Below are 19,763 nucleotides of genomic sequence, written 5' to 3'. Positions count from 1 at the left end.
CACACACATATTCCATTTCTGCATGGCTAGTAGTTCCCCTTTTCATGTACCCTCTTTCTGTATTCTCCATGTTTCTGTTCACTTGCCTTTGAGAATAACTTATTTCACTTTTTCCATCCATTTTTTAACAAAACACATTTTACTCTATTTTATAACTGAAGAAAATTTTCATTGTACAGTACCACAATATGTGAGCTATCATCTCACTATGTAGCTGAGGCTAGCCCAGAAACTTGTTATTTAGTGCAAATCACCATCCTCCAAGCTCAGCCTTCCAAGTGCTGAGTTGAGAAGCATCCACCTCCATGCCCACCTCACTCTATCTTCCCAATCCACAGATCGGATATAGACTGACTCTATGTCATGGCTTTGTGAATTGTGCTCCTATATGATCTGTATCTTATAGAACTGACTTTGAATTTGGAGAGTTTATCCTCTGTAAGATATTTATGGTTCATTTGTAAGCTCACATTTTTTTTACTGCATTGGGAACCTTCCTACATTGGTTTTGATGGTGATCACACTAATTTACATCCCACCAACAGAGTAATAGGTTCCTTTGGTCACATGGACTCACTAATGTTATAAGTGTGTTTGTTTATTTCTGATGGTAATATTTTTGGCTACAATAAGAATGGAATCTTGATGTAGTTTTGATTTACATTTCCTCATGCCTGAGAATACTGACTACTTTTTCGGGATTTTATTGACTGTGCCTCATCTTTTGAGAACTTTTTGTTCATATCATTTGCCTATTTTCTGACTGGATTATTATGGGGATTTTTAGTGTATAATTTTGAATGATTTATGTACTCTAGATAGCAATCCCTTGTTGGATTAATAATGTCAAACAACTTCTATTCTAGAAGGTGTCTTTTGACACTCCAAAATTAAAGGAGACACATAATATATATATATATATATATATATATATATATATATATATACATTTAATCATCATAAATTTTTCTAGCTCAAAATACCTTTGCTCTTAAAGGATCAAGTCAGGTATATAAAGAAATGTTCCCATACACAAGCTATGATTTTTGATAGAACCAGCAAGATATTTCATAGGAAGAAAACATTTGTTGCTGATTCTGAAAACTAGAGTTCAACAACCTGAACCCACAGGTGAAAGTTAAGAACTGACTGCAGCAAGTTATCTTCTTATGTCAACTGTGTCATGTGCACCCTACATACACACACACACATACACACACACACACACACACACACATAAACAAAGAAACATGAATATATGTACATGCATAAACACATACTTAACACACATACACAAACTATGTACCTGTATTCACACATATGAATATATACACATATATGCATACATACATATATACATGCATTCAAATATATACAAATGTGCACACACATAAATATATATACATACACATAGACATTCACATACATATACACATGCATATTTACATATAAGCATACACACATACATGCATATACACATATAAACACACACATATACAAACACATGCCCACATGCATACACAAACATACAAATGTATATACACCTACACCTGCACACACACATTTGTATATATATATATATATATATACATATATATATTTATATATATATATACATACATATATACACATGTATACATATACACAAAAATATGTGCATATATGCACACACATACACATGCATGCACACATATGCACATAGATACACATTCATGCATATGCACACACATAAATATAAACACACATATATACACATACTCATGTACATACACATACATACATATACACACACATACTCATATGTATATATATACAAATACATGCATATACATACAGAAACATAAACACATACACACATATTTGCATATATATACAAACACAAGCATACATATACACATATATACACAGCTTCATACATACACACACAAGTTAAAGAACAAAACAATTTTTTGTGCATATGAACATGTGTTTTGGCTTATGAGAAGGCACCAGGTTTTTGGCATAAAAGTTTCTAGTATTTCTGACATCTAGCTTTTTAATATGATAATTTTTATCTCATTTTCCATCTTTCCCTCCTGAAACAGTACAGATAAACCGTGAAGGACAGACTAAGGCCTCTTTTTGTCTTTAAATCCACACTCTTTCATGTATTCTTTCTTAATTCTAGGCCAAATGTACCTATGTATAATTTAGGAATGCTATTTACCTTGTAAAACATGATATTTAAAATGAACACTTTTGTTTAAGGATGAAGCTCAGCAGTAGAGTATTTGCCTTGGATGTCCATTATTCCAGGGTCTGGATTCAGTTCCCAGCTTCACTAAAGAAACAAAAACTATAACATTCCTCTGAAAAAGTATGTTCCTAAATGCTTACAGGATAATTAGATACTGAAGAACCCTACACATTTTCAACATCAAAGTTATTATTCTGAAAGCAGATAGAATTTTATTATTAAAGAGATATGAGTGGCACCATTCACAGACAGAATTAAAAGGAGAAGCAAGATGATCACTAGGATTCAATGCTTTGTATGTTTTCTGTGTATGAACGCAGTGATCAGCTTACACCAGGCTCCATCAGTCATACCTCTGCTTGGCCATGATAGACTGAACATTCCAGCTGTGAAACAATGTAATTTTTCCTTCTCCATGTTAGTAGTACATTTGTTCATAACAATAAAGTAACTAATGCTAAAAACTGAAACCAGGATAGCTTATTTGCCATGATGAACCTGATTCTATGCTTCATAAACCTATAGAATTGCTTTGTAGAAAGAACATATGACTTTGCATCTTTGAGCTAAAAAGTACCTAGAATGCAGAAGCTAAACGTCATTCTCATTTCAGAGTAGAACAACCTGAAGAGCTGGAATGGAATGTATTTCTATTATATTCTGGAAAATACTGTGGCTTTGTTCTGCCTGTGTCCTAAGGACTTGAGAAAGCCTAAATTCAAAACTTGTGGATTGACTTCTGTGGAGAAAATATCAGTAACAGAATTTAGTCTATCAATTACTCTCACTTCCTCATTCAATTCTACAGAGGGAGAGATAGAGATAAAGAGACAGACAGAGAGAGATAGAAGATACAGGCAGAGAGACAGAGTCAGACAGAGAATTATACATCATGTGCCACTTGGCATGTAAAATAACTTTAGCCATCAACAAGATAGGTGCTGAAAAGGCAAATGTAATTGTTCAAGAGGTTATAACATTAAGTTAACCACAGGTTAATTTATGATGATCAATGTAGATAATGAGATTTAGAATAATCTTGGTGTGGCAGGTCTGAATATCTTGTGAGAGAGTTTCTAGGTTCACTTAAGTCCCATAGGCAGACTCATTCTGAAGATGCCCAGACCATTCTATGTTCTAGTTACTGTTTTTCAATGTGACACAAATCTAGACATAAATGGCAAGAAATAATCTCAACTGAATGATTTCTTCTATCAGATGACTCCATGGGTATCACAGTCTTTCATGGGCCATCTCCAATACCTCACCCAAGGTATTCAAAAAAATCTATGTCAGTGAGAACTAAACTTTTGTATCTGAGGGGTATTAGGAAAGGAACACACATGTTCTGATGGTAACTTTCTTTTTTACTTTATCTTGAAAAATCTTCCTTTCAACAGAAAATTCTAGACAATATATGAGTTTCCTTCTGAGGGTTGCATTGCATTCATTGAGTAAACAGTAAGAAACAGAGTGCTGTGGCATGGTCTTTCTTTATTCTATGATTATATGTTGCTACCATTGGTTAATAAAGATGCTTCCATGGCCTATGGCAAGGCAGAATAGAGCCAGGTGGGGAATCCAATGAGAGAGAAGGAGAAGAAAGATGGAGTCAGAGCAGACACCAGCCCACCACCCGAGGGGCAACATGCCAGCAGACTGGTAATGCCACAGTCATGTGGAAACACATAGATAAATAGAAATGGGCCAATTTAAGATGAAAGAATTAGCTATCAAGGATCCTGAGCCATAGACCAAATAGTTTGTAATTGATATAAGCCTCTGTGTGTTCATTTGGGACAAAGTGACTGGAACATAGAGAAATTTTTGTCTGCAAGAACCATTCTAATTATGCATGAGAAATCATAGTTTCTCTTGGGCTTGGACTGTCATGTTGACCAGGCAACTGGTGTGGCTGGAAGTAAGTAATCATGGCAGCACTAGGCTGTCAGCCAGGTTCCCCGGTGTGCAGTCTGTAAAGCAAAGACAAAAGGCATGTAGTGCCGAGTGCTCAGTATTTCCCAGTGGAGAATGACATTGAAATTCAGGACCTAAACAATAAACAGTTAGTTGGCTGAACCTTGAGTCTTGTATCATAAAACTGAGATTAGGAGTTTGTTCAGAGAGTCAATTGCAGAAAGAATATGTGCAGGGAGCTATGTCTTAATGTTATCAGCCCGACTTTTAATAATCAAGTATCTGGCACAAAAGTTGCTTCGTGCCTGACCTTGGTTCAACAGACATTTAGGAATCTGTCCTTGTGTGATTCAGTTGCAAGGGCAACTAGTCTACTTTGAATTTGCTCTCAGGTTTTAAATAAGCTAATTGTTTTAATTGTCTTGAAGTCATGGAATACAATCCTCTCTATGAAAGTACATCCTAGTATTATTTCTATTCATCAAAATTATACAGTTTAAGGAATAATCATATGTAGATAGTCCACATAATAAATGTCCATAAGATTGAGATATAATCATGAGATTAAATGTGCACGTTACATTAAAATGCATGGTAATGGGGAGATTCCCCAGCTGTTTTTGCACATGTGAAATTACAGACAGAGGCAACCAGTTTTCATAGTCTGTGGCCTCATAAACCTTGCTTGAAACAGGGTTCCTTCATCAGAGAATTATTTATCTGGTAGGTTGACATCAGAATTATTAATTGCCATCTGCTGTACTATGCCATAGACCATGCACATGAGTGTGTCTTTGGGACTTGTTTTTTTTTTATTGCTAATTGAGGTAAGACAGTCTCACCTACTGTGGGCTGTGCCATCCCTGGGAAGGTGAACTTGCCTGGAAAGAAAGGTAGATGAGCAAGAGGATCAGGCCAATAAGCAGCACTCCTCCATTGACTCTGCTTCAGTTCCTTCCTTGGCTTCCCTCAATGATGAACTACAGTCTATAATGTAAAATACTTTGTTTTCTTTCCAAGTTGTTTTAGTTATGGTACTGGAAGGGGGTCTTAGAGCCAGGACAGAACATACCCAGACACCAAATTCTCAACACAAAGGAGATGTGTTTTATTGTGTATCAAATAAAGCTTGCCTGAGGATCAGAGGACAGAGCCAGCCACTAGATTAAACACAGAAGCTAAGCAGTGTGGCACAGACCTTTAATCCTAGCACTCTGTATGCAGAAATCCATCTGGATCTCTGTGAGTTCAAAGCCACCCTGGACTACATGAGATTTATTCTGTCTAGGAGAGAAACAGAGCCAGGCAGTGGTGATACATGTCTTTAACCTCAGTACTTGGGATGCACATACACCATTAATCCCAGCACTAGGAAGGAAGTGATAGCTGGACAGAGAAAGGTATATAAGGCATGAGGAGACAGAAAATAAGAGACATTTTGGCTGAGAGCCTTTCAGTTGAAGAAGGCCTTTAAGCTGAGAGCTTTTCAGCTGAGACCCTTTCACCTGAGGACTCAGAAGCAAATGGTTAGAGAATTTATGGATTTGGTGAGGTGAGAAGTAGCTGTGGCTTGTTCTTTTGTCTCTCTGATCTTTCAGCATTTACCCTAATATCTGGCTCTGTTTTTTTTATTATTATTATAAAACAATTTAACAATTGAGCAACATCTAGCATCCAAATTTTGGGGCAGAAAAATCACAAAAAATCTGCTTGTCTGTAGTTTTACAACCACAGGCTCAGGCCCAGGCCAAAGCCCAAACCCAAGTCCAGGCCAAGGCCAAGGCTCAGGCTCCAAACATGCTGGAATTAGCTGTTTTTGCATGGTTGCCTGTGCAGATGGCTGGCTTTTTTGCTTTTTTCCTCTCCTGGGGAGCTTTGGATTTCACTGGACCCCTTCAGGCTGCTGTGACACTATCATCTGAATCATCATAGTCATGAAATTTGGTGAATCAATTGGGATTTCTTAAAAAAGAGAATTAGTTTTAAAAAAAGACATTTTTCCTCACTTAAAAAATGGTAAACAATTTTACAATAGAGGGAGTTTGGTTTCTGTTTGAAAATATAATTGACATTCTGAAAATGGAACAATTAATGAGAAGATAATTAATGTTAATGGGATTTACATAATGTCAATTATAAATATTTGTTTGATCATTTCCATTTTATCTTTTAAAAAGTTGGTTAATAGGAGTACCAAGATAAAAGTTTTAGAAAAATCTCTTAAAACAAATCATAGAGATATTCATACCCAGACAGAGTAATTTAAAGGAGAACCAATCTCAATATTCTATTATAAGCTTACAGAGAAACAGCCTAAGGCTTTCAAACAGCCAAACTTAATTTATCCAGTCACCTTGCAGGAACTGTCAAATGAAACATATCCACAGGACTGTGTACAAGCTTATTGGACTCCTGTGCAAATGTTACATTTGAAAAGATTCAAAGAAGCTATAGTCTCATGTGGCATGCATTCATCATATGTGAAACAGATGTTTAACTCATAGTCAATTTGTAACATAATTATCCCTCAAGACTGGAGAGATTTGGTTACAGCTGTTTAGAGGCTATTCCCCAATTACAATGGAGGATCTGGTGGAAAGATGAGACTAAGACCATTGAACAACAGAGTAGGACAAAAGGTCTTGAAATCTTCCAAGATCAACTTCTTGGGGAGGGCTATTATGCTGATATATAAATACAGTCTTTATATGATGATCACACCTGAGCGTTATGCTGCCTAGCAGCCTTGAATGCTTGGGACAGAATTAAAGAAATAGGAAAGAAAATTGAGTTATTTACAAAAGCTATACAGGTCCACAAGAAACCTTCACTGACTTCTTACAAAGATTGACTTCAGCTGTAAATAAAATGATACCAAATTCAGAAACTAGACAAATAATAATTGAATCTCTGGCTTTTGAAATTGCAAATGCACAATTCAAAATGGTAATTAGGCCATTAAGGGCAAGATCAGCACCCTTGGAGGAATAGATCTAAGATACAATTAATATTAAATCTCATGACCATGATGATACTTGGATAAGAGAGGTGATTTACAGAGGTTTGAAGAAAAATAATAATATCAAATGTTTCAATTGTGGTAAACAAGGTCACCCAAAAAAGGACTGTAAACAGGGTGTTCCTAGAAACAATATTTCTTTCTGAAAATAATTCCAACAGAATGTCCCTCCCTTCTGGATTATCCAGAAGGTATGGCAAAAGCAGATATTGGAGTAAGGAATGTCGATCAAGAAGGGACAGACAAGGTAATCCTTTGCCTTTGCCATCAGGAAACTCCCTGAGAGGCCTCTTGCAGGCCCCCATGTCAAATTCCATTCAGTCCTTTCCTGTAATTGTGGAGGAAACTCTTTCCCAGAGTAATTAAAGAACCCAATGCCTATTGTAAAAAACCATACTCCTCTGGATGATAGAACAACTATAGAAGAGAGAACAAAAAAATCAGGAGGAACCATAAAGCAAACTTTTTATCAAAGTTCTATAAATGAACAAAGACCCAAATTGAAAAATATGAATAAGTGAAGTTGTCATTGAAGGTCTTATAGACACAGGTACAGATACAACAATAATTGCAACAGAATCTTGGCATCCAAATTGGCCTCTTCAGAAGGTAAATGTTCAGTTGTTAGGGATTGGAACATTATCTCTAGTGAAACAGAGCATAAGACAGGTAGAATGTATAGGGCCAGAAGGACAGAGAGAAAAGTTAAAGCCATATGTGGCTAATATAGCCATGAATTAATGGGAATGTAATTTGTTACAGCAATGAAATACCCAGATTAACATTCTTCCAATCTCAGAAACAAACCATAAACTAACACATGTTTCTGGGGGAAATATCAGAAGATTTTATCAAGAACAGTCACTGACCATCCAGATTATGCAAGAACAGGTTACAACCGCTGCTGATCTTTCAAAGCTACCAACAGCCCTACCTTTAGAGTGATTAAGAAAAGCCTGTATGGGTTCAGCATTGACCTTTATCAACAGAGAAACTACAGGCCTTAGAACAGCTTGTACAAGAGCAGGTAAACGCTCAGCATATTGAAGAATCAACCAGCCTTTGGAATTCTTTTGTATTTGTTATTGAAAGGAAATCTTGTAAATGGGGAATGGTAACAGATTTAAGAGCTATTAACAAGGTAATTCAGCCAATGAGTTCTCTACAGTCTGGAATTCCTTTGCCTCCTCTGTTACCTAAAAGATGGCATCTTATAGTTAATAATTTAAAAGACTTTCTTCTCAATACCTTTACAAGAAAAAAAAACAGAGAAAAACTTGTCTTCATGGTGCCTATTTATAATAATTTTCAGCCTGTTAAGAGATAGAAATGAAAGCTTCTCCCACAGGGAATGTTAAATAGCCCAACCCTGTGCCAATATTTTTATGACAGCTATTGGAAATAATACATAAGCAATTTCCTCAACCTATAGTTTACAATTATATGGACAACATTTTACTAGCTGATTCAAATCTATATCAAATATAGATACTTTAGAAAGAATGTTTGAAGAAGTAAAGATAATTTTGCCTTGTTGAGGCTTACAAATTACCCCTGAAAAAACACAAAGAGGAAATTCTATTAATTATTTAGGTTATAAAATAGGTCTACAAAAATTAGACCCCAAAAAAGTGCAAATTAGAAGAGATTGATTATGGACTCTTAATGACTTTCAGAGATTGTTAGGAGACATTTCTAATCTACTGACCAATCCTGGAGTAAAAAATGAACTGAGTAATTTGTTCAAAACCTTAGAGGGTGACAAAGACTTAAATAGTCTAAAAGAATTATCAGCTGAAGCTGAGAGAGAATTGGCATTTGTGGAAAGAAATTACAGGATGTACATGTGGATTATGTGGATCCAAAGCTTGGTTGCATTCTGGTTATTTTACCCTCTAAGCATTCTCATATAGGAATTTTAATGCAGATGGGAGATATATTGGAATGGATATTTCTACCAAATAAACAGAGTAAAAAATTAAAAACTTATGTGGAAAAGATCTCTGAGTTGATTCTAAAAGGAAAATTGAGACTTCATCAATTAGCAGGAATAGACCCAGCAGTAATTGTATTACCTTTAACTAATGATGAAATTGACAAGTTATGAGCAGAAAGTGAACTGTGGCAAAAAAAATTTGGAGTAATTTTTTGGGAAAGATTAACAACAAATATCCCAAGAGCAAGATAATTCAATTTTTAAAGAGAACTAACAGAATCCTGCCTCATGTTGTATGGGAAACACCAATATCTGTAGCCTCTATATTTTACACTGATGCAAACAAGTCATGAAAGGCAGGTTACAAATCAGAAAAATTAAGAAAAGTGGATCAAAGTTCTAATTATTCTGTCCAAAAGTCAAAACCACATGCCATTCTTATGGTATTAATGGATTTTCCGAAATCTCTCAACATACTTACTGACCCTCATTATGCAGAAAGTGTGGTTTTACACATTGAAACTGCTGAATTTATCCTTGATAAGTCAGAAATAACTTTATTATCTATTCAGTTACAAGAAATAATCAGGTGTAGGAACAATCCAATCCCATACAGGTCTGCCAGGTCCTCTAGAACAAGGTAATGATGAGATTGATCAACTATTGGTAGGAAATGTGCTGGAGGACTCAGAATTTCATAAAAATCCTGCTTCATATATAAATCTATCAGATATAGTAGGCCTATAGCCTGAAGTTGGGTACCCCAATGTTTCACAGGACAGGCAGGCAGCTGTTTCTGTCATCTCTCATATTTTTTAGGAGTTGCTTGCCTGCACTTTCTGTTTACTTAGGTAATATTTTTTTCCTTGGGTCTCTGATGGATTGAAGACTGTATAGTTATAGTTACAGTTTTCCTTGTTAACAAATTCAGAAAACAAACTCACTAAAGAGGTGTAAAGTGTCTAAGTTTGAAAGACATCAAAAATAGTTTTTGGATGGTAATACAAGTTAGGATAGAAAGTGAATTAGGCACAACATTTTGAACTCACAAAAATAGCATAAATAATTGAGTATTCCCTCTGAAATTGTCAAATGTTAATGGACTGGATATTGTTAATGTAATTCTTGACTGTATATATTGTATATACGTGTTTGTATATAGTTTCTCTTATTTATTATTTTAGACAAAAAAAGGGGGGAAATGTGGTGACATATGGACAGAGCCAGCTACTAGATTAAACATAGATGCCAGGCAGTGGTGGCACACACCTTTAATCCTAGCACTCAGGAGGCAAAGATCCATCTGGATCTCTGAGTTCAAAGCCACCCTAGATCACATGAGATTAATTCAGTCTAGGAGAGAAATAACACTGGGAAGTGCACACACCTTTAACCCTAATACTTGGGAGTCACATGCCTTTAATCCCAGCACCAGGAATGTTGAGACAGGAAGTGATATGAGTAGGCTGAGAAAGGCATATAATATGTGAGGAGATAGGAACTAGAAGTCTTTTCATCAGAAACCTTTCAGCTGAGAGCCTTTTGGCTGAGAACATTTCAGCTGAGGACTCAGAAGCTTTCAGTCAGAGGATTTTTGGAGATGGCAAGGTGAGAAGTGACTGGTAGCTGTGGCTTGTTCCTTTCTCTCTCTGATCTTTCAGCATTTACTCCAATATCTGGCTCTAGGTTTTTATAATAAGATGATTCAGAATTTGTGCAATGGTATTTCCCCTGAGGGATAAGCCGAGTGGGAGTCAGGGGCTGCCTCTGGATTGGGCAAAGGCAGCAGTAGGTGTTTCTGCAGGAGTGGTTTTTAAGAAGAAAAAGGGACAAGTCTGTGTTAGGGTGAGTTGGTAAGTCCTAATTGGACATGTTAGCCAGTGCAGTCAAATAATGAACTTTTATTGATGGACTTTGGTGTTTTAGTAAGGCATAAGGTAGTGACAAAATAAGAGACTAGACCTTGGTGGCTAGCTTTAGGAGTATAGTTTAATAGTTTAGCAAGGGAGAAGGAAGTGGAGAGGGGAAGACTGCAGCACCATATTTGCAATGCTTGGGCCTGTTAGAGAGCCTAAAAGTATTTATCACAGCAACAGAAGATAAACCAGGAAGACCCTGAAGCCTCTTTCTAGGGAATGGAATAATCACCAGAATTATTCAGTGATGGGTTTCAAAATTACTACAAGAATGTGAAATTACCAACACACAAACATGGTCCATATTTGAAAATACAGAAATCTTTGTTTGATTTGATTATTACATATTATATGAACATACAGGATGACCAAAATGGAACCTATACAGATGCACAAATCTTTATTTTAATAAAAACACTGCTTGGAAGAAAGATTTTAAATGTGCTCAATAAAAAGAACTCATGTGTATTTAGGAAAAAGGAGATGTTAAATGTTGAGATTTTATCATGTCTTGTAATCATTAATGAAGGCCTTATAGTATCACAAGCATAAGATTTAAAAAATGCCTGGGCCATGGGAATGCAGAGCATGCTATTTCTGCCACCTACATCACCCTAACATTGATTTCTGAAATTTCCATAAACACAATAATCCCAATATAATACAATACAAGCTAGCCCCAATACAAGCTCCTACTTCTGGATATTCTTAACAGAGTAGGATCTTCATTTCCGTTCAAATGAAGTCTTCTTATTGCAACTGAACCTTTAGGTTAGCCTTGTAGTGAACAGAAAACACTGCAGTGACTAGCTGTACTTTCCTACAGTTCCCTGGACAAGGGAATTTCTATACTCTGAATCCAGGATGTAGTCAGAAGCTACCAACAAATTATCAGGACCCTAGATCTCCAAAATCATTATTTTCTTTCTTTCTTTCTTTCTTTCTTTCTTTCTTTCTTTCTTTCTTTCTTTCTTTCTTTCTTTCTTTCTTTCTTTCTTTCTTTTTTTTTTTGGTTTTTCGAGGCAGGGTTTCTTTGTGTAGCTTTGTGCTTTTCCTGGAACTCACTTGGTAGCCCAGGCTGGCCTTGAACTCACAAAGATCTGCCTGGCTCTGCCTCTCGAGTGCTGGGATTAAAGGCGTGTGCCACCACCACCCGGCTCAAATCGTTCTTTAAAAGACCAGGATATCAACTATTAAACACATGGTTGAAGTATAGAGCTAAGCATTTTGTTCATATGATTTTAAATAAAGATATATGTAGATTTGTTTCCACCTTAAAGGGTTATATTATGATAACATGTATATTTCTACATCATGAATTGATATCAATCTACAAATTGCTGGCTCACATTGCTGAGGATTAGAAGTAATGAATGAAGCCAAACATTAGAAGGGAACCCAGCTTTCTTGAGACATTTGATATGTGTTTTATTTATTTATATTTTTGTTGTTTGTTTTGTTTTGTTTTGTTTTTAGATCCCAACCAAAGTTTTCCCTCCTTCCCCTGTTCACAGTTTCTCCCCACCCCCACCCATCCACTCTTACATTGTTTCTCTTCAGATACAGAGAGGCTCCCCCATAGATATCAGCCAGCCATGGTTATATTTATTTATATTTTAAGAGATTTTATTTTTTATTTTTAAACAAAATCAGGTGTAAATAGCATGTTTCTTAGTTTTTCAAGATTTGGATTAAATTTGATCATTTCTCCCTTCTTTTTTCTCTCTCCAAAGCCTCCTATTTACTTCTTCTTGCCCTCTTTCAAATTCAATATTTTCATGAATTGTTGTTACATGTTAATTATGCTTATAGGTGTGTGTATGAGTGTGAGTTTGTGCACATGGGGGGTTGTGCCAGAAGAGGCCAGAAGAGGGCATTAGATCCTGGAGCTACAGTTACAGACAGTATTGAACAACATGAAGAGGGTGCTGACTTCCTTTCAAGAGCAGTACAATCTCTCAACGGCTGAGCCATCCTTTCAGCCCAGTGGATGTGTTTTACAGAGGAAATCTTTGTAAGAGATTTTTTTTTTAAAAAAAAAAAAAAAGAAAGAAAGTTTAAAAAGAGAAATTTTGTTTCACAGAGAATCATTTTCTGGTCAAAATGATGAAGAATATACACATAGGACAAAAACTGTAATTTAAGTAAATTGTTGTCTGAGAATATTACAGATTTATGGAAAATGAACCCTAAATAATTTTATCTATGACCCCTTATCCATTTTTGTATCCTAATTATTTTACATTGTGGAAACAATTCGGTAGACAGGTTTATGGAACTAAGTGTCTGGTATCAGTAAGATCCCATATAGCTGTCTATAATTTGACCCTGGTCTCTTATCTATAGACTTATCTTTTCTTCTTTGTAAGGCACAACTTCCAAGGCACAAGTCATGAGGTCTTGGTACAAGCAACATGAGGCCTTCAGATCTACAACCAATGCTTCCAGGATAATTTACTTACTGAAAGTGGGAAATAAGAAAGGAACACTTAAAATGTAACCAGAATGAAGTCATGAAATTCTTCACTTCCTAGACATGTGATGCAAGAGGTCCTGGTCACCTTCACCATTCTCATTTAGCCTAGCGATTTTCTGAGTAGCAAAGATGCAATAAAGATAATAAATATGATGGGAAAGATCACTTTGTGCTTACCACAACTCTTAACCCAAGTGTAGGAAAATAACTGGTGAACACTCAGTGCCCTGTGCTATTCTTTTTTTTTTCTTTTTTCTTTTACAATACTATTCAGTTCTACATAATAGCCACAGATTCCCTTGTTCTCTCCCTTCCTGCCCCCCTCCCCTTCCCCCCAGCCCACTCCCCATTCCCACCTCCTCCAGATCAAGGTCTCTCCCGAGGACTGGGATCGACCTGAAAGATTCAGTCTAGGCAGGTCCAGTCCCCTCCTCCCAGATTGAGCCAAGCGTCCCTGCATAAGTCCCAGGTTTCAAACAGCTAACTCATGCAATGAGCCCAGGACCTGGTACCACTGCCTAGATACCTCCCAAACAGATCAATCCAATCAACTGTCTCACCTATTCAGAGGGCCTGATCCAGTTGGGGGTCCCTCAGCCTTTGGTTCATAGTTCATGTGCTTCCATTCATTTGGTTATTTGTCCCTGTGCTTTATCCAACCTTGGTTTCAACAATTCTCGCTCATATAAACCCTCCTCTTTCTCACCAATTAGACTTCCAGTGCTCCTGTGCTATTCTTATTGACAACTGTAACAATGGGTTTGCCATGAGCCCAACCTCTCAGATATGACTTCAAGAGCATGTTTTCTGAGGAACTAGAATTTTCCACTTCTGTCTGGTTGGCTAACTCATTTTGGTCCAATAAACTTTTTTATCTCATATTTGGTGTGCCTCAACTTGCCCTTTAGACTGAAAACATGTATCAAATTATCAGTCTGTAAAAATACTGTGTGTCAGTTTTAAAAAGAGATAAAAGTTATCTAGTTAATATCCAATTCTTCTAAACTTTGAATTTTGGTTTCTGTTTTAGCTGTCTTGTTTTTCTCAGTATATGCTTACAATGGTGTGTGTGTGTGTGTGTGTGTGTGTGTGTGTGTGTGTAATTCTTTAATGTTGCTACTGAAAACTCTAGGTCATAATACAGCATGTTGGGTGCCTGAAACACTGGAATCGTTTTCTTTACAGGGTCAGTCTGGACATAGGTTTCCATTATTGAAGGACCTTAACTCTGCATGAATATCCTTGTCTGAATTTATACTCCCTCCACTTATTAAGATATCAACAAAATTAGATTAGAGGCTACACTATAAACCTCATTTTAAAATAAACTCTACATTAACAACCCTGTATCTATTTGTTGATGTCAATTTACTACAAAGTGCTAGCCTACTGAGACTGCATTAATATTAACCATCATTAATAAAGCAAAACAAAAATGACAGTTTCCTTGAAACACCAATGTCATTTATGTGTGAGATAACATCCTATTTTATATCATTAAAAGAAAGTAAAGTTGCCAAATATATACTGGAATTGTATATATTTGGCAACTTTACTATTTTACTGATTAAGTAAAAAAATTATAAGTTTCTAGATACTACTATATAACAAGAATTAGACAAAGCCATCGGGTACATGAATTTGAATGTAGAAGCCACTATTTTATTTTTAAAATAATATTTTTCTTCCCTGAAAGTTTCATAATTCATATGCAGTCATATGTCATGTACAGATCATATCCGTCCAGCATTACTTTTCTCTAAATCCTCCTAGTGACCCCACTCCATCCTCCTTCCAACTTCATGTCTTCTTTTTTACTGTTATTAGTCACACCATGTCTAATTAGGGCTACCTGTAAGTACATGGGTATTTGGCTATCCACCAGGGCACAAGCAACATACCAGCTGCCATGTCCTTGAAGAAAAGTGACCATCTGTCCATCAGCAGCCATCAACTGCCAACAGCCATTTCACATGTGTCTCAGGAACAAAGTAGGACAGAGCTTCATCATTTGTGTGTATCTTGCTGTCCCAGAGATCCCAAACCACTTTATTGTTATCCTATGACAAATATCTAAATAAACAAATACTTTTCCTACCAAGAACATTAATTTCCTTGAATATTTGAAAATTTACAACCACTATTATTTTCTCTATGTCCTTCTACTTTGCACTTCATTGCTATGTTATAATTGAATTGTTTAAAGATTTGTTTATTTTATGTGTATGAGTGTTTTGCCTGAATATAGGTATGTGAGTCACGCACACACCTGGTAAACAGAAAGATCAGAAGATGGCTTTGATCTCCTGGGACTGGATTTACACACGGTTGTGAGTTGACCTGGGTTCTGGGAACCAAACCCAGGTCCTCTGCAAAAGCAGCGAGTGCTCTTAACTGCTGAATCACTGATCCAGCCCCTGATTTTTTTTTTGAGTTTATAATATAATTATAACATTTATCCCTTCCCTTTCCTCCCTCCAAGCCCTTCCATATAAACCTTCCCCCATCTCCTTCAAATCCTAGCCTCTTTTTTCACCAATTGTTACTGCTTGCATATATATGTATATGCATATATACTCCTAAATATAACCTTCTCTGTCCATATATTGATAATTGTGTTTACATTTTCAGGTTGACAATTTGGCACTGGACAGCCAATTGACATTTTCTTGCCTGGGGAAGACCACCCCTCTCCCCCAGATTTTTCTCAGTTGCCTATACTTCTTTGTGTAAGGTTGAAAGCCTGTGGGCTTTTCCCCATCCCCATCCACTTTGGCATGACCATTGGTGTTATCTTTGTTCAGCTCATGTTATATTTTCTTTAATTAAAGTTATTGAACTGTAGGCCTACTTCATATCTAGTAAATAATACACATGCATATGCACAAAGAATCTTGAATGGCAATGATAATTTCAATAGCTACGATAATGCTTGCACAGCAACAGTTATATTCGAACTCCCAATAATACAACAGCAATGGGGATAAGTGATAGTGTGAGACACTTGCTGATTTCAGGGAGGCTCTGCATCAGAGAAAACACTGCCATAAAACTTGTACAAGATGAAACAAGACAGTTCTGTTTAAATATGTGACACATTATTTAACCTGTACAGCATCTTTAGTTGAGAAACTGAGTCCCAGATGACACAGAGCACAAAACTGAGAATTTATAGCCAAAAGGAGGTCAATTTCAGTCATCCTTCCACATTGAGACATTTGTGCCAATGGGTGAAATGATGAGATCAAAAAAGCTTTTCACTTTGGTACCTGACCACACAGTTCAGATCTTACAGCTTATGACTGCTCTGGAGAAAAACATGCAAATATTAGGGAAGACACTGGCTCTACAGATAATGGCATCTCAGTATTATTAAAGGTGGATTGTGTAATGAACTTCACTAAAAATTAGCAATGGAATTTTCACTGTATCTTGAGGGAGTGTACAAAATAAACATAGCTAGTACTTCAAGACAGTAAAAATAAAATAAAATAGTCCTTTGTGTGATTAAAATCACAGGAAATTTTATTTTTTTCTAGTGGTACCCATCCTTTCCCTTATAGACCCTTAACACATCAGCTTCATTTCTAAGTTTTTTTTTTCATGGATCACACAAATCTCCAGATTTGTGTCCTTACAAACTATATTGGAGCTGAATTAATGTTTTCCTGCTTCTATTTGCATCAAGGTTTTCATTGCCAGTCAGACTTTGTGCCAAATACCCCTTTTGCTGTGAATTCCCTCTCTATGGCTGGCTCCCTCTGTTCAATTACTTCTCAGCTCACAAACCACATCCTTAGTGAAGCCCACCCTGACCTCTCATTCTTAAAAAAGCCATAAGTGTTCTGCATATCATCTCCTACATAAAGAGTCAAGTACAAACTGCATGATTTTTCCACATAAACCTCTGAAACAAGTAGTATAATTAAAATATTCATCTGCTAATTAATTAAGATTATAAAATTCATTTCTGATCAGAACAAACTTTCTCTTCAGAGTATTGTTAGAATGTCTAGCTAGTCTTCCTGTCAGTGACATAGCCTGTCTGCATGTCCACCATGTTACTGAAGTCAGAGATGTGCACACAAGTTTAGGTTCCATTTGGCCACTGAAAATTGCTATTTCATTTCCTGTCCTTAGGAATTAGGATAAGAAATTTTGAGTTCACTTTTTCAAATTCCCTGGAACTTAAAATGGAAAGAGAAATCAGAGTAACAGGGACACTCACACTGTTCTTCTTCTCTTAGAGGAAGAAAGAAATCTCCCCGACAGAAGCTTGTTCAACACTGAACAGAGGTTTCCTCAGTTAGGAAAGACTAACTCTAAGACCTCTGAATCGATGCATACCCATCACAGTTCTACAAGATCCTAGGTGTTTCCAGTTTAAAAACAAAATAAAAACAAAAACAAAAACCCTCACAATCTTGCCATTTTTTAATTTATTAACTCAGAATGTTACTTAAATCTATATAAGCCATATACAGTGGTATATGCCTACCTATAATTATAGCACTCATGAGGCTGAGACAAAACAACCATGAGTTTGTTACTCATATTGAGACAAAAACAGAAAGCAAAAATTAGAAAACCTAAAAGCAAGCTAGAGAGTCAAGAACAGATGTACTCACTTTACTATTTATTAAAGAGTGAAGAATTCACCCTCTTCTTTACATGCCTTGGTCTGTGAACTGATTTGCACAATTAAATTTCTATATTATCAAATAACTGGAATTTCATTTCAACTTCATAGGATTCTCTCCATAGATTGATACATTGCCTGCAGCAACGAAAATCTGTATCTATAAGAAAAAAGTTTCTATCTATATAAGCATGCTTTTCTTGAAAGTCTTAGTCAGTGCAATGTGGACATCCTTGTTCCTCAAACTGTAGATGAAAGGGTTCAACATTGGGCCCACAATGGTGTAGAAGACTGTGGACACCTTATCTTCACCCACAGTTCCAATAGGAGAAGGCTTAAGATACATGAATGCCGAAGCTCCAAAGAAAATAGAAACAGCTATTATGTGAGAGCTACAGGTACTAAAAGCCTTGGACCTGCTCTCTGTGGAACGGATGTGGGAAATGTTGGAAATGATCAAAGTGTAAGAAGTGAAGATGATCAAACTAGGTCCTATCACATTGACACCCACAACTATGAACACCACCAGCTCGTTGATGGTGGTGCTTGTGCAGGAGAGCTTCAGGAGAGGGGGTATGTCACACATGTAGTGATTGATGATGTTGCCAGCACAGAAGGTCAGTCTCAGCATACACACTGTGTGGGCCATGGCACCCACAAACCCCATTGTGTAAACTCATTGTCAGCACAAAGCAGACCTGATGGGACATGGTAACCTGGTAAAGCAGGGGCTTACAGATGGCCACATATCTGTCATAGGCCATGGCTGTCAAAATACAACATTCATCAATAACAAAGAAGGCAAAGAAAAAGAGCTGAGTCATGCACTCAGCATGGGAGATGATGTTCTGCTTCACAAAACTCACCAGCATTTTGGGGGTTATGACAGAGGAGTAGCAGAAATCAATGAAGGAAAGGTTGAAGAGAAAGTAGTACATGGGGGTGTGCAGGTGAGGGTTCAAAATGATCAGAACCATCAAGCCCAGGTTCCCCACCATGGAGACCACATAGATTCCCAAGAAGAGGAAGAAGAGAGGCAGCTGGAGCTCTGGCTGCTGTGTCAAGCCCAGCAGGATGAACTCCTTCACTGTGGTGGAACCATTGCTGGAGGCCATTTCTCCTCAGGTTGTATCTGTGAGAATGTAAGAAATGGGAACATTAAGATAATATCCTAGCTTTTTCCAGTAGACCATACATAACAATATTAAGACCCAGAACGGAAAATCACTCTCAAACACACTCTTCTCTGCACTTTCCCTTTCCATTTACATTTCTATATGTATTCCCTTATAATACTAAGGGAATGTATAAAAAGGAATATTGGGCCAGGAAAACAGTAACAGCACTTGTGTCCAAGCCTAATGACCTTAATTCAATCCCCAGGATCTATAACAGGGAAGGAGAGGACCTGTTCCTGCAAATTATTCCCTGATCTTCACATGCAATCTATGGAATGTGTGTACCCACACATAAAAACACATAACCAAAGGATATTTAAGGATTAATATTAAAGTTTTTGTGTATATTAATCATTTATTTCTGTGAGAATAAGAGGCAGACTGTTTCAACCACTCTCCTGCACTTCTAACTGGGTAGGCTAGCTCCTACCTCAGACTCCATGGTT

General features: G+C 36.7%; 1 pseudogene; it reads right to left on the bottom strand.

Annotated features, from left to right (window-relative positions):
* Positions 1-18,317: 18,317 nt before the first annotated feature.
* Positions 18,318-19,254, bottom strand: LOC102928317 (olfactory receptor 8B8-like; annotated as a pseudogene).
* Positions 19,255-19,763: the final 509 nt, after the last annotated feature.

This window comes from Peromyscus maniculatus, chromosome 7 (assembly GCF_049852395.1).
Source record: "Peromyscus maniculatus bairdii isolate BWxNUB_F1_BW_parent chromosome 7, HU_Pman_BW_mat_3.1, whole genome shotgun sequence".
Classification (NCBI taxonomy): domain Eukaryota; kingdom Metazoa; phylum Chordata; class Mammalia; order Rodentia; family Cricetidae; genus Peromyscus; species Peromyscus maniculatus.
This window is presented reverse-complemented; position numbering and strand designations above follow the sequence as displayed.